At 41.2% G+C, this 14,427-nt stretch overlaps 1 protein-coding gene across 1 annotated transcript in view; it reads right to left on the bottom strand.

The window, feature by feature from the left end:
* EGFL7 (EGF like domain multiple 7) overlaps positions 1-11,892 on the bottom strand; it is a 59,520-nt gene extending 47,628 nt beyond the window's left edge. Inside the window, exons 1-2 of the mRNA XM_069241591.1 lie at positions 11,623-11,892; positions 2,805-2,906 (exon numbers count right to left, since the gene is read on the bottom strand). The gene's annotated coding sequence lies outside the window, so the exon portion shown is untranslated. The remainder of the gene's footprint in view (positions 1-2,804; positions 2,907-11,622) is intronic.
* Positions 11,893-14,427: the final 2,535 nt, after the last annotated feature.

The following is a 14,427-nucleotide window of genomic DNA, read 5'->3' on the forward strand; positions in this document are numbered from 1 at the left end:
CTCTAATTATCAATATCACACGTCTGATTTGTTTTTCCAGTTCTTGCCTGCAGCATTCATTCTGGACACACCCTTTGGAGATGTGAGACAACGGATTCGGCAGTACTCCGTGGAAGGGCTGACTTTCTGATTGGTTGAGCTGAGGTCTCAAGTCTCGCAGGCCCACGCGAGAGCAGCTCATCCAGTCCAGGTATGAACTCCTCTCACACCGACCTGGGAAGCCTGAGTGTTGGTTCAGTGAGGGAGGAATGCAAGCGCCATGCTTCAGGAATAGAGCGATGCTTGTGCGCTGCATTAATGTGGCACTCTGTAGGAATAACCTCCTTGATTGAAAGCATTGGACAAAGGCATTTACTTTAACAGCCTACACTAATTTTCAATATGAGTGCATTACAGTGTCTGCCGGTTACAAGAATCCTTCCTTTATAGGTATCAGTATAAAGATTTAATGCAGGGCCTCATTGTGTGCTGCATTGTGCGAGGCATGCACTTTTGATCACCCATCATAGCAACATAATTGAATAGTGCAATCCATCTACTTTATGTATTTATAATTTTTGCACATTGCTGCAAGTATCATTACACAGGATCAGACACATTACAAATGGAGAAAGTTAGGGGCATATTTACAATAAAGTGGTGCATCGGTCCCGCTGTGCCACTTTTCTTGTATCACCTGTCCCCACCTGAAGCTGAAGGCACCATGGTAGTGCCGTATTTACAATGCGGCGCACCATGGCGGTCGTTAGGACAATGGCATCAAAATTATTGACGCTATTGTGGCCCTCTGCTGCACTAGTGTCAAAAATGTTGACGCTAGTGCAGCAAAGCACAGGGAGGCCCATTTTAAAATGGATGTGTCACTTTAATGTCTGCTCTGAGCAGGCATTAAAAATGACAGAAAAAATGGTGCAGTAAAATGTTGTAAATTTCACTGCACCATTTTCTTCGGGCGTCCCTGTGTCGGAACGCACAGTTAGGATGTTTGATACTCACATCACCAAATTTATAGGTGAGTGAGGTATAAAATTATCTTTAAATCTACCTATATAGTTTACAGACATGGTGCAAATTTCCCTTATAAGGTCACCAGATTGTTTCAGGGCAGCATCCCTATCGTGTTAACCCCACACACAGCTCCTAACATCCCATCCAGTGGTAACGTCAATGTCCAGTCTTAGACAGTGGTTGATAATGAGATTCATCCCAAGCACTGCCAATTTGACCGATAAGAAGACTAATGATGCGCTATATTGATCTGCTCAGAATCACATACTCCTCCTCAAGGCCCCTGGGTTCACAGCCAGCAACCTAACCACAAGTCCTTCATCCTATGACGTGTCACCTCAGCAAGGTGCAAATGAACCGTCAATTGAACTAAACTCCCTCGTTGTAAAGTTTCTTCAAACTTTCTGCAAAAATGACCTATAATTTACCACAGTCTCAGTTAGATGATACCACAGTACATAACGTTTGTTTACATTAACCCCACAGGCCTACCAACAGCGCGGTGCATGGAGGGTTTCCATCACGTGCAAGCTGATATTGCTAGATTTCTGAAGAGGCCTTTAATGGCCAAGCATGCATGAAAAGGAAAAAAAGCCATCGTAAATTGGAGTACAGCTGTATGCATGTAACCGAGGACACGATAGTCTCATGCCTGAGCTTTCCCTCTATAATACACAGGTGCCCCACCCAAATGATTCAACTGAAACGAAACAACACAACAGTCGTCCATTAGCAACACTTCCTTAAATGCAAGTACATGTCCCGATCGCCGTGTTACTGCTGGAGTGCAGTCAACTGGTAGCCAGGTTCGTAATAAAGGGCAGATTTATAAGGGGACCTCCGTTTTTCCCAGGAGCCCTCAGGGTGTGATTCAGTTAGGGGGTGCTGAGAAATCCACAGGTCAGTAAGTTTGTTTTTGGACAAGGTAAGTTTTAAGCTGTTTTGCAAGAGGTTTAGAAGTTGGAAAATCAAAATTTTCTCACCAGAATCAAACATAATCCCAAAATGCCCCTCTTATGAGGGTCAACTTAATAAATTCTGGCTCTTTTGCCAATATGTAGCTTGATTCTGTGTATTAAATGTGTGGGCCTGCGTGTTCCAGCATGCAAAGTGCAAGTTGGGTCCAATAAGTTAGTTAGATGCTAAGAGGAAGTGAAGATCATAAGTGTTTTCCCCCAGTTTTTCAATGGTCCATCAGTCTTCCTAACTTCAGGAAGAAGCAGGACTATAAGGAAATCTAGTGTTTTCGGGCCAGCAAACCTGAGCCAATCAAATCAAATCATTAACATTTATAAACCGCGCTACTCACCCGTGCGGGTCTCAAGGCGCTAGTCAGTCTCACGCCAAACTCTGTTACTGACACTGCCTGGAGCACTGCTGACTTTTCAGATTCACTAAACTGAATGAGAGTGCCCATTTCCCTATCGATCAGATGGCAAAAGGAGAGTGTCATATTTATATCAGCGAACGGGTTATGAACAGGGCAAGCATATTGATATGTTCACAATATCTGGTTTGTATGGACTGAGGAATCAATTGGCCTCAAATATCTTCCACCTTTCTTACATTTGTCTTAGGATGGTCTCGATGTCTGTTGTTACTTAGACACGCATCTCCTGCTGGCCACTACCTGGATTTGAAATTCTAGTTCCCTCTTTCCAGCTCTGCCTGCGATAGGCTGTCTGTGGTGACAAAATGGCTTCTTGCACCTAAAATGGCCGCCAGACGCTGGTATAAGTGGAAGGAATAACATAGTTGTGCTTGGTATGAGACTAAGCAAAGACAAGCATGGTTACCTGTGGAAAGTTCATGGATGGCACTCTGTCTTCATTTAGAACTCTCCGCTTGTTTTGGTGCTGGTGGCTGATCCCAACGGCATGTTTTATTAAAAAGTGTATCTAACGAGGAGACAGAAAAAACAAGTACTTAACGCGTATCCCAGAAATGCAACCAGCACACTTCAAAACCCTCAAAAACAATGCCATAATAAATAAAATGTATATTTATCCACCACTTTCACGCTTGTTTTCTGAAAATGTGTATATATGTTGTTTAAATTCAATATACAGTTAAACAATCCAATCAGAATAAAAAAGTTTCACAACGTTCAGAATGACACCCCAGCAAGAAACTCATCAAAATAAAAAAACAAGCATTTGCAATGCAATGGGTCCTGTGTTTGCTAGAGTTAGAGCTATTAGCGTTGTACACTCTTAACTGGACTTTTTCTGCAACATACATTGAAAATGAAAAGCAAAACAGTTGACATGAGCGAGCCGATTCTAAGCGCCACGGCAGCCATGAGTGTGTGCGCGAAGGAGATACACAAAAGGAAAAAGAAGATCGCTTGCAGTCAAACATATCGGCAAACGTGCAATTATCCATAAAAGGGTCAATGGCCAAGGTGGTAACAAAACTGCCCGAAAGAGGGATAAATGTAAAGCATTTACCAATGATAACAAAGGATTTTTGAGAGGCAAGCCCATGAACAAGTGATTGTGATGGGCGTGCCATAGATACCAACACGTCGGAAAAGCAGAGCTCGCTTGCTGCTATGCTCAACCTTAAAAACACTTTAACGGCCTGGGTGCACTAGACTGGTATACGGAGTAAAAATATAACAAAGTACTGAATCAGAAGCGGTGGGCAAAACAGGGCGAGGCAGAGCCAGAGGCCATTTTAGAAACGTTGCACAGCCATTTTATCCAGTATGCAAAAAACTCAAATATTGAGAAAATACAACGGAGCTGTAGGCTTGTGTCTGTGTGTACCTATTGTGTGCATGCATGTCGACACCACTGAAACATGTTTTAGGGTAGGTCCAGTGGTGGCCACTAAGTACACAGCTTGAGACCTTGAGCACACATATCTATTCATTCATTCATGTAGTCAACCATTCGTCCTTTCACTGAGTACATACCATTCAAACAGGCATGGCCATCTAAATAGCTTCGCAGCACTAAGACATTTATCACTTATCTCTTGTACACTATTGGTAGACACTGGAGGCCGGATATTCTACTGATAGCATTTTAAAAGTACCTCACAATGGCCCTGCAACGAGAGATACAAATATCCCATCCATATCTTACCAGCCCATCGGAGAGGTCTAACTTGTTTTCCCCATTAATGTTAAAAAGATAAAATGTAGTTCTTGAAAATGTTTTTGGGTTTTTACTGGTGCTTAAGTCCCTGATTAGAATGATGCCTTTTGAAGCCCTACTTTCTCAAAAAAAGTTGCAGTCATTGAATTTAATGTGCTTATTGTGCCAAAGGGTGGCAGTCTGCTTTTGTAAGTTTCATTTGAAGTTTTTGGTCTAGGCTTCTTACGGCGCCTATTGCGTGGTACACAATCGGGTAAGGATGGTCAGTGTTGAGGAGGTAAGATTTATGAATTGTAAGAAGAAGACTCAAGGGACGAGGCAGAAAGAGGTCCCTTACTATTAGTAGCGAAACCGATGCCCTGAGGCTCTCTGATGTGAACCATCCTCATCCCTGCTGGGTCTGAAAGGATACTTGATACTTAAAGTAATCCTGGAATTTTACTCCGCTGTTAGTTTGTCGAGTGATAGATATGCTTCCATAGAAATTCAGATATCATTTTTTCGATTGTATTGTACAATGTCAATGAGAATTTTTCGTTTTCACTCTAATCCTGTTCTTAGTTCTTTTTATTATTACAATCTGTGAACTGTTATGTATGTTGGCACAGGTTTTCGTTCACAAAACTTCAATTCACAGTTCTCTGTAGTTAATATAATACTTGCCCTACACCCGCAGAATGCTACAGATCAGCTTTGGTTTAAAAAGTTGATGCATCATGTTTCTCGGTGCTGTAATCCTAGTTTCTGCATACTGCTGCAAGATTAATTAACTATGTCTCTTACTGATACAAGTAATACCATTTCTAATGTCAATACAAACATTTAAATTAAAATTTTTAAAACAGATAGAATTTAAAAATCTGTACTGATAGTATTTTTCTAGCACTTGTGGTGGATGTTGTAAGCATGTTTTTCCAGCCTTGGTACATATTTTCTACTCGGCTTCAGCTCTCCCCCTTAGTATGGTGTGCGGAATTGCAATCTAGCACCATAATTCGTTACATCAGGACTGATGCACGTGTAGGGCTGGGCGGTGGGTGCAATACATTAAATACTGGCTTTTAAATGGGCACATTGCACATCTTTGACCACTTTACATCACTCAAACATGCACATGGATTCAAATCTAATTTCCATTCAACCTAATTATATTCCGTAGAGACTCCGCTATGTTCTGGGTCTAGAGGGGTCTTGACGACCAAGAGAGGAGAAGGCATTAGAACACTATTATCTCATAGGAATCAAAGCCTGATTATTTGTGGTGTTTTACAGATGCCATGAAATACCCCAAAACCCCCAGATAAGTGTTACTTCTCCAGGGGTATAATGCCTGTAAAGGACATTGACACCCTCTTTGTCACTGGATGGAAATATATTATTTAGGTAGTGCTTACCATACCCCTTGAGAGGGTTAAAGCACTACTCTGGGTGGTCCGGTTGTATTACCTCTGTCTCCCTGGTAAGCATTTTGTAATATGTTTTGAATGTCAATAAATAAATCACTGAACTATATTCGAAGTCTTGGCCTGTTTCAGAATAAATTATCTAATGGTTGAACTCTGAACTTTGGTCTTTAATATCCAACATGAATTGGGACCTTTTCCCAGATACCATGAATGGTTAACAACTGGTGACACATACATGTTTTCTTTTCCTATAGACATGTCCCTCCTCCAGTCTTGTGTTGGTTGGCATCCACCAGTGCCTTCTGGCCTCCTTTAGTAGAGTTAAACATAATAATAACCATTTCTTAAAATTATTTTCCGGTACACTGCAGCAACTTTTTCAAAAACTCAATTTAGTGCCTAATTGGTTAAAAAAAAGTGCAAGGGCCAAATGTTTTGCTTAAGGGGCGCTGTACCAAATGCCAGGGTGGCCCAATAACAAGGTTGTCTGGAGTAAATTTCACCTGATACCTCTTTCTACCACAGGTCTACACTTCCTGTCTCGTTATTTCACTCTTGCAGGTTCTTTCCCATCCTATCTTTCTCCCATTGTCACTTTTTATCTGTTATTCTATTTTAACCTTCCTCCTTTTCGATTAATTTCGCTTTTTGCTATGATCAAAAAATAATAGAAAAGACGGTTCACCACCCTCAAGTGCTGACACAAATTTAGCTCTGGCTTTAAAGCTGTTAGGTGTATTTGTCAAAATGGCCAAGCTTGCTGCTATTGTGACAAGCAGCACTTGGCCTTCCCAATGCACTATGACCAGGGCCGCTGGAATTATGCGGTATGGAAGGGCTAAATTATGCAGCAGAGTTGATTAAATTATGTGGCACAAAAGGCAAAATTATACAGCATAATGCAGCATATTTTGTGATAGTATTACTTCATTATTTTGTCATTTTTTCCCGCTTCTTAACACTGTCTGGGCATAGGTTGCACCCTATTTGTAGCAGTGTAACACTCAAATTGAGCAATAAACGAAGGTGACCTATTCACCTTCGCAAAGGGCATTCCATTGTGCGGCAACGTATCACTGCATTATTAATAACTTTTGAACCATCTGAGCTAGAAACTGATTTTTTTGTAAAATGTTGCAGATTATGCAGCAGATAATGAATTATGTGGCAAATGCAGCAAATCTATAATTATGCGAACAAAACTAAGGCTGCAGAATTGCATAAATCTAGTGCCCTGACCTTGAGTAAAGCACAGCATGGCACGTTTTCCTCCTTGTATCTTTTTTATGCTATCCCGTGTTCTAAGAGAATGAAAGCTGGATCAAAGAACCTCTTAAATGTAAGAATATGGGTTTCTGTGTAAGTGTGCGTTCACCTTTATGTGGGTGTGCTTCTCAATGGGAGCATTAGAACATTTTTTCGAATATATTTGTACATAGTGCACAGGCATGATGTTCTTCGCCCGAGAAATGGTTCTTTGGGCTACTGCACCAAACCCTCAAATAATGGAACACCTAATTGGTTTCTCACATGTTGACTCATTGAAACAAATACATTCATATATATATGTACATATACACATACACATAATTATGTACATATACACGCACACTCAGACATATCTCTAAATGGAGTGGGCAAGTCCTAGCAGAGAGGCACCTCCTGTCTGATCCCTTTGTAAGTGTTGGACTTGCCCAGTGCGTTATGGGACTGGCTTTAAATGATGTCCCAGGACTGCATTTAGCTCCCACTCTAGTCTGAGATGGCTCTATGATGCTGCTTCTTATTTTATGTGGGTGATTCACCTTTTGTGAACCACGTCCTTCATAATATTCCATCAAAGCCCATCACTGAGATCTCGCTTAGAAGTCACATATCAGCTAGGGACGTTCACTATCCCGGTCTTCGCCTACAGACTGAGCTGTATGTTTGAGGGGGGTTACGAGATGTCAGTGGCACTTGGCGAAGCCAGTGTGTCATGGGCCCTAGTGCAAGGAAGGAGCTGGGCCCCTGGCCGCTGTTTGAACTGTAAAATACAGCTATAAACAGGGTTGAATGGGCCCCTCAGGCTCCTGAGCCCGGTGCCACTGCACCTGTTGCACCTACGGAAGGTACACCCATGTTGTAGAGTCTTCCATCTGTCATTAGTATGGCTTCGTATTGCTACCGGCTCCAACACTGACGCTAGGTACTCCTTGTTCCAGGTAAGTGGGCTCTCTCCCGCCTCTAGGGATGTCCGATCCCTACTGCAAGATTGATTTAGGAGATCTTAGAGTTGAATTGTACACACCTCATCAGTATTAAAAAAGACTCCACTGTCCAGCTACACCAGCGCTTAAGCTATTTGAAATCAAGGCCGCATCCTACAAAGCTGTTCGAGTCAATGAGTTCTCAGCTCATTGCATTAATGTGACACTGGATATATAAGTCAGGAACAACCTCCCTATAGTAAAGACCGAGAGACACAATCTGTACCTTCTCCCTGGAACTATCTAACACCCTCCAGCTGATCTATTTCTCTTCCTAAACCCCATCTTTCTCCCGCTCATGCTGGGCTCCAGGTGAGTTAGGTCTCATCACAAAGGTATGAATTGAACCCCGTGTACCTGTGGTCACAATGGGGGAATTCAGTCCACCGCGCTCTCCTTGCTGGGATTCCAAAACATGGTTCTTAATTTGTGCCAGTGGTTGCAGGTGGCGGGTCCCAGCACTCATTATTGGGGACCAGAGGTAGTCCTATCTTAAGACAAAACTGGCTGCCCAATTAAGTGGCGTGCCAAATGCGAGGAAGTAAAAGCAAAATAACAAAATATATATGTATAAAGTTGTGGGGCTGAATGCATTGTTTGCCTAGGGTACCAGTTGCTTGGAACTAGTCTAGTACCTTCCTGATATACAGGTAAGTTGAGAATGGATCACTGCCATCACTTAAAAGCGACGATCACAGCGCTAAGTCTGTTGGAAAAACCCGGCCCCATTCCCAACGAGATGTTAACTTGTACAGGAAGAAAAGTAGACTCTTAATCAGGAAGAATGTGCAAAATTTGAATATGTTCGCGAGAGATCGCATCATCTCTGAGTAGATAGTCATAAAAATGGGAAGAGATAACAAGAATCATTGCAAAGCTACATTGCGAAGGAAAATGAAAAATAAAGTTTAAATTAGAATCTTTGACAAAGGGGACACATTTAAAACATTAAAATAATAAAAAAGATAGATAATAAGACACTTTTACAAGTAATCCGTAGAGTTTTCTAGTAGGTATGATGCCAGCTAAACATATTTAATCTTATTTGAATTTAAATGTGCAAATAAATATTTAAGAGAGAAGATGTGGCCTAGAGGTAAATTATTGCTACAGGATCCAGGAGACCTGTGTTCTTATATGAGTTTCCCCACTTGGATCGAACTGCGTAACCCTGGGCTAAACACTGTGACTCAGTTACATTACCTGCCTCACAAGAGACTAGAACCAAGTCCTACATAATGAAACAACGTCTACATTTAAACTTTTGCAGGGGATGGAGCATTTAAAGAATACATAAGAGATTGCTGTAAATTGGTAGCCTACAGTGTCTTCAAGGGTTCTGGAGCCTCGTTAACCTATGGACAGCACCAGAAACTCTAGGAGGCAGTATAGGCGTGGAAGTTCTAATAAAAATCAGAGATTCTTTAGGTGGAAACCTTGCGGATGTAAGGAAAGCTTTTCTGGTGTTTGAGTATATTTTTGAGTGTGGAATATAAGTGAATGATGTAATCCACTGGCCAATAACCATGTGTGTCAATATATGATGTCTTTGGCGCTCTCCGTCACCTGCCCAGATGTTTGCTGCATCATGAAAATTGAGACTGAGTCGTTGAATGTGACACAAGATAATATGTTAACGTTATGTGAGAAATAATGTGAGTTCCACTGTCTTATTAGCTGGTGATGCGTTTTTCCCTTATCAGGGAGGTGTATTTATGTGTGTTTACAGAAATAAATACATATATATATACCGTATTTATCGGCGTATAACACGCACCGACGTATAACACGCACCTCTTTTTAAGAGGAAATTTCAGAAAAAAAAACCATTAAATTTTATCGGCGTATAACACGCACACATCATTTGCCCCCTATTTTCAGGGAGAAAAAGTGCGTGTTATACGCCGATAAATACGGTATGTTGGTTAGGACGAACGGGTTGGTTGGGCTGAGAATCTTTGTTTGAAGAATAAAACTGAATTCAACACCATTGGCTCCTATGTATGAACGGACTGAATAAAGAATGAACACTGAAATGGACTTTTATTTCACTACCTGAATATGAGGTTTTAAAAACTTTTGAGTGTTTTTAAGATACTTAGCTCACCTTGTCATTTTGTATTTTTTCTAGTTGTAGTGAGGGTACTCACACATGTGTGTATTTTGTGCTGTGTGTGTGTGTGTGTGTATATATATAAATATATATAATTTTTAGCAGCCCCAAAAGCGTAAATTGTGTGTTCTGTGTAAAGTCTGTTAGCTGAGTTGCACTCTATGGTTTTAGTGATGTAAATTAAACTAAATATCTACAGTAAGATACACTCAAGACCACTACACGTGATCCTGCCACAACACCAGCTTCCGCATGATTATAGATTCACCACACTTAACACATAATCAATCGTCTGCCGCATAATTTGCAGATTGCTACCAAAAAAATGTTTCTTGCTCAAATGATCAAAAGAGTAACTTGCACAGTGGCAAACATTTTGCAAAGGTTACCTGGTCACCTTTCAGTTGCTGACTGCTGTATTCAGGTGTTAAACTGGTAATAATGATAGGAAACGTTGCCCAGACTGTATAAATGTGTGTTAAATATCAAAATATGGAATTAATACTGCCACAGGATCTGCTGCATTATGCCATAAAAGGTGTCTTTTTTGTCCATAGTTTAGTCAAGCCTGGTTCTCTGCTGCCGCACAACTCCACTGGCCCTGAATTTGATTTAAAATCAAATGGAAAGCTGTAGGGTTTGTAGAATATCACACACAAGCCCCACAATATTCGAAATATCCTTTACTGTAACTTTTCAAAGAGTTTGAAACGCCATATAGACTATTGATCCCACCCTCACAGCTGCTAACATTAACGTCAATATTTGATGCATAATTGATTTTATGAAGTTCTCAAATGGAACATTTGTGGAGTTGATAATAAAAGGTATTGAATGCTAGTGGAATGCACAGAGTAGGTATCCATATCAGCCAGTCTTATTGGGACGTAAGGGTAGAATCACATCAAATCACATTCGACTACTCTTGTTAATGCGCATGTTTTTTTTTAGTGTATATTTTTTTCATTTAGCCCACTCCACCGAATTAAAAATGATTTACGCTACCTTTTAAATGCTATTTTAAGACAGTGTTAAAAGACTTATGGAAATATTAAACGAGAGATGTGAAATGCCATCAACATCTATAAAACGTGATTGTTACGTTCCTTAAGAGAGTAGAAAATATGCTTTGTTTAGAAATTATGGCATTATAAAGAGCTATTATTGGTTGAGAATCCGCAATGTTTGAAAATGCATTGAGGAAAGAGCATGTTCTTCCTCCTATCTTTTGTGGAGATATACGATTGGGTGAAAAAGTGCCTGTGAACCTAAGATTACTTGAGGAAAAAGTATTGTCACTTTGTATTTTTTTTTTTAAATCGATGTGCAAATATCTTGTGAAAGACCGGTAACAAAAGTTTGAAAAAAACAAAAACTAAGCCCTTCAAATCTTCAGTTTTATATAGCCCATAATACTGGTTATTATCTTATAGCCTAGCAGTTGTTAATCTTAGCAGTTAAAGGAGTCAACTGAGGCAGGTGAGAAAAGACGCTGACTGGCTCAAGATAACTGGGTTTGATCAAGGCATGAAGCTTCAAGTTTGCTGTCCTGGGTCAAAAGCAAGAACGTGACTACTAAAACACATCGCCTGATTTTGCAAAGTCCTGATTTCTGATATTTCTGACTAGCGATACTATAGAATAGGTGTCTGACTAGCCAAACCAGGAGGGCATTTGAAGGTATAATTCTCTCTTTCCATTGGCTGTTCTAGCTCCCTCACTCCTCTCCCTTCATACGTTACCTGATGATGCTCCTGCGCTCTTGTGTATGGGCCTGCATAGCCGTTGCGGTAACCATGGAGAAAGCTGGTCCTCATCCCTCCAGGCTCCAGTCCGAGGCCTACCCAGGCCTCGATGCACTGCCCCAGCCGCATGTTCCACTCGAGCCCGAGGCTTCGCGGCCTGCTGCCTCTCCGTGGCCGGACACCGCTCGTTCTGCCCCTCCGAGCCCCGGTTTCGCTCTTATCCCTCCCCTGGGCTGCCGAAAAGCCAGAGCAGGATGCAGGTTACCTCGAGTGTCGGAATCAGGGCGGCTTTTTATGCCCTTCTTCCTGTAAATCAGGATCGGGGAAGGACTATCCCAGGCCGGAATTCCTGTGTGTGTTTGGAGCTGATAAAGACTTCTGTTAGAACAAACACTTCAGCTGCACACACAGGCCCAGATGGGATCTCCCTCGGCTGCCTCTGAACTTCAGCTCCGTTACGCATGGCAGAGAGAGATGGTTTTAGATATCCGTCAATGCACCTCCATGTTTTCACAGTATTCAATGACAGTGGCCACTCAATTTAGCTTGGGAAAGTCAATTGTGTCTGCCATAAACTTTGCTGGTTAAAGCAGAGAGCAAATGACCAAAACGTGAATCTACAATTTTTTTTTTAATAATAGCTTTTGTGCAACCATCATTTGGAAATATTGGGCTTACTTTAGTAAAACAATGCACTCACTCCTATGGCCTGCCATTTTATTATTCCTGATTGGTGCAATTAAATGAGATGTTCAAATTGAGCCAGCATTTGAGTGCCCAGGCACCACGAGATAAGCAGGATACACATTGGTGCTTGAATATTCTTTGTTGTATGGATGCTGAAATTATGAAATGGCAGCTTAAATGTATTTTGAGGCTCCCTGAAACACCCACCTGTACTTGTTAAAACATCAAAAATGCTGGGGAATTTACTGGGCAATAAACCAGTGCTCTAGTAGGTGATGGATACGGGTGAATGGGGCCCCCACTATTTTTAGAGAGGGGACTCTGTTCCCCTTACCCAAGGCCAGTGGAGGCTGAGGGTTGCCACCTTGTGCCCCAGAACTGTAAAGTGCTTGTATTTACGAACACTGTGCCTGTCTAACGTGGCCTGAGGGTGTTTTTAAACCCACCTTCCCTAATGCAGCATCACCTGTGTTTGTAAGAGACCCCTACTAGGGTGGTATCTTTTAATCCCTTATTTTATCTTGTAACAGAGAATTTCACACCATTTAAATTTTATTGCATAATGAACTGCAAGTTTGCAGCCCTTGTGTGCTTTAAAACTGGATAAAGAACACAGCTTGAAATAAACACGCATTACCAGGAGGTTTCACTGTTTAAAACATACGCCCAGCGCATTTTATTTACACTCTAAACGCAGCTTAAATATGTTACACTAAATTCTATATGCCTGTTTCAAATCGGTGTCCTTTTCAGGCATTTCTGAGCTCAATTAAACATTGACAAGTGGAAAACCTACATGTGATTTATAAAGAATAAAACACATTTAAAAAATGTTATGCAAGGAATAAGGTAAAGGTATGACATTACAGAGTGCGTCATCACTTCCCGTGACGTCACTGTAAATTACATGTGCTAATTAGAGCTCCCCACTATTTTTTTGTATAGGCTGTACCTTGGAGTTAACTGAATTTTACCCTGATTTACACCATTCTCACCCAAACGTACACGTTTCTGTATGTCACTAGGCGTGAGGTTCAGGGCTTTATGGCCACAGTGGTGACAGCAATGTGTTATATAAATGACAAAAGGAGAGGTGTCTGCTATATCATTGTAACTATACAATGTGTTTAGCATTCTGTGGACTGTAGAGTTCTCTTGTCATCTCGATGTGTTTCGCACCAATAGGAAACCTCAAATGAAAAACAAGTAAGTAAGCAAATAAATAAATAAAGGTGTCAGATTTGCTCATCGTACCCAGGAGGCTTGGGTCTCAGAAAATTGGGAGCTTTTGTCAACTAGCTGGTGCCTTGAGGCCAGAAGTATTGGGAAAGAGTCAGTCATCATATCTCAAGCTCATGTAACAGTTACTCGGAAAAAGCCTAGAGGCAAGCCCACACCTCGGAAAGTATGCTTGGGAAACATTTTGGCACAAGTGGATTTACAGGACACATTTATAGAAGTGTTTTGTGTCCCAAAAACCTAATCTTAGGAGTACAAGCATAAAAATAAGAATATTCGATACTTACTGGAAGCCATTTTCGTACAATTACTTTTATTAAAACAGGAAGGACAAAGATTCATGCGACATCCTTCCAGCCGGAGGTGTCTAGGTAGTAACTTTAATAGAACTTAAAAATCCTGGGCCAGACACAAGGGTCACTGGTAGTGTGAGATTAATGATGTTCGATGAGCCTTTGATGTTTCATCAGCCAAGGTTATAGAAAAACAAAACAGGGCTGATGTGTCTCAATATCTAAACAGCCTCTAGCAAATGAAGGTCCATTGCCATTAAGATTCCAAGGCCCATGAATAGCTGCTCTTTTACAAGTGGGCTAGCAATCCAGTTTTCAGCCTAATAATTCCTGGCATCTTTGCACTTCATAAGCAAGTGGAAAAGTGCAGGGGAAATGGGCTAGAATTTGACGAAAAAAAGCAAAAACTGATGCAGTGGCACATATTTCAGCAATGCTATTTCTACATCCAGTGGCTGTATTACGTATACAGCGCACTTTCCCTGTTAGCGTCCTGGGTGCAAAAATCAATCAATTATTCAATCAATTGATTTGTAGAGCGCAGCTTATCACATTGGGTATCCAGATGCAAGGGATGTCGCAG

The sequence above is a fragment of the Pleurodeles waltl genome, chromosome 6 (assembly GCF_031143425.1).
Source record: "Pleurodeles waltl isolate 20211129_DDA chromosome 6, aPleWal1.hap1.20221129, whole genome shotgun sequence".
Classification (NCBI taxonomy): Eukaryota; Metazoa; Chordata; class Amphibia; order Caudata; family Salamandridae; genus Pleurodeles; species Pleurodeles waltl.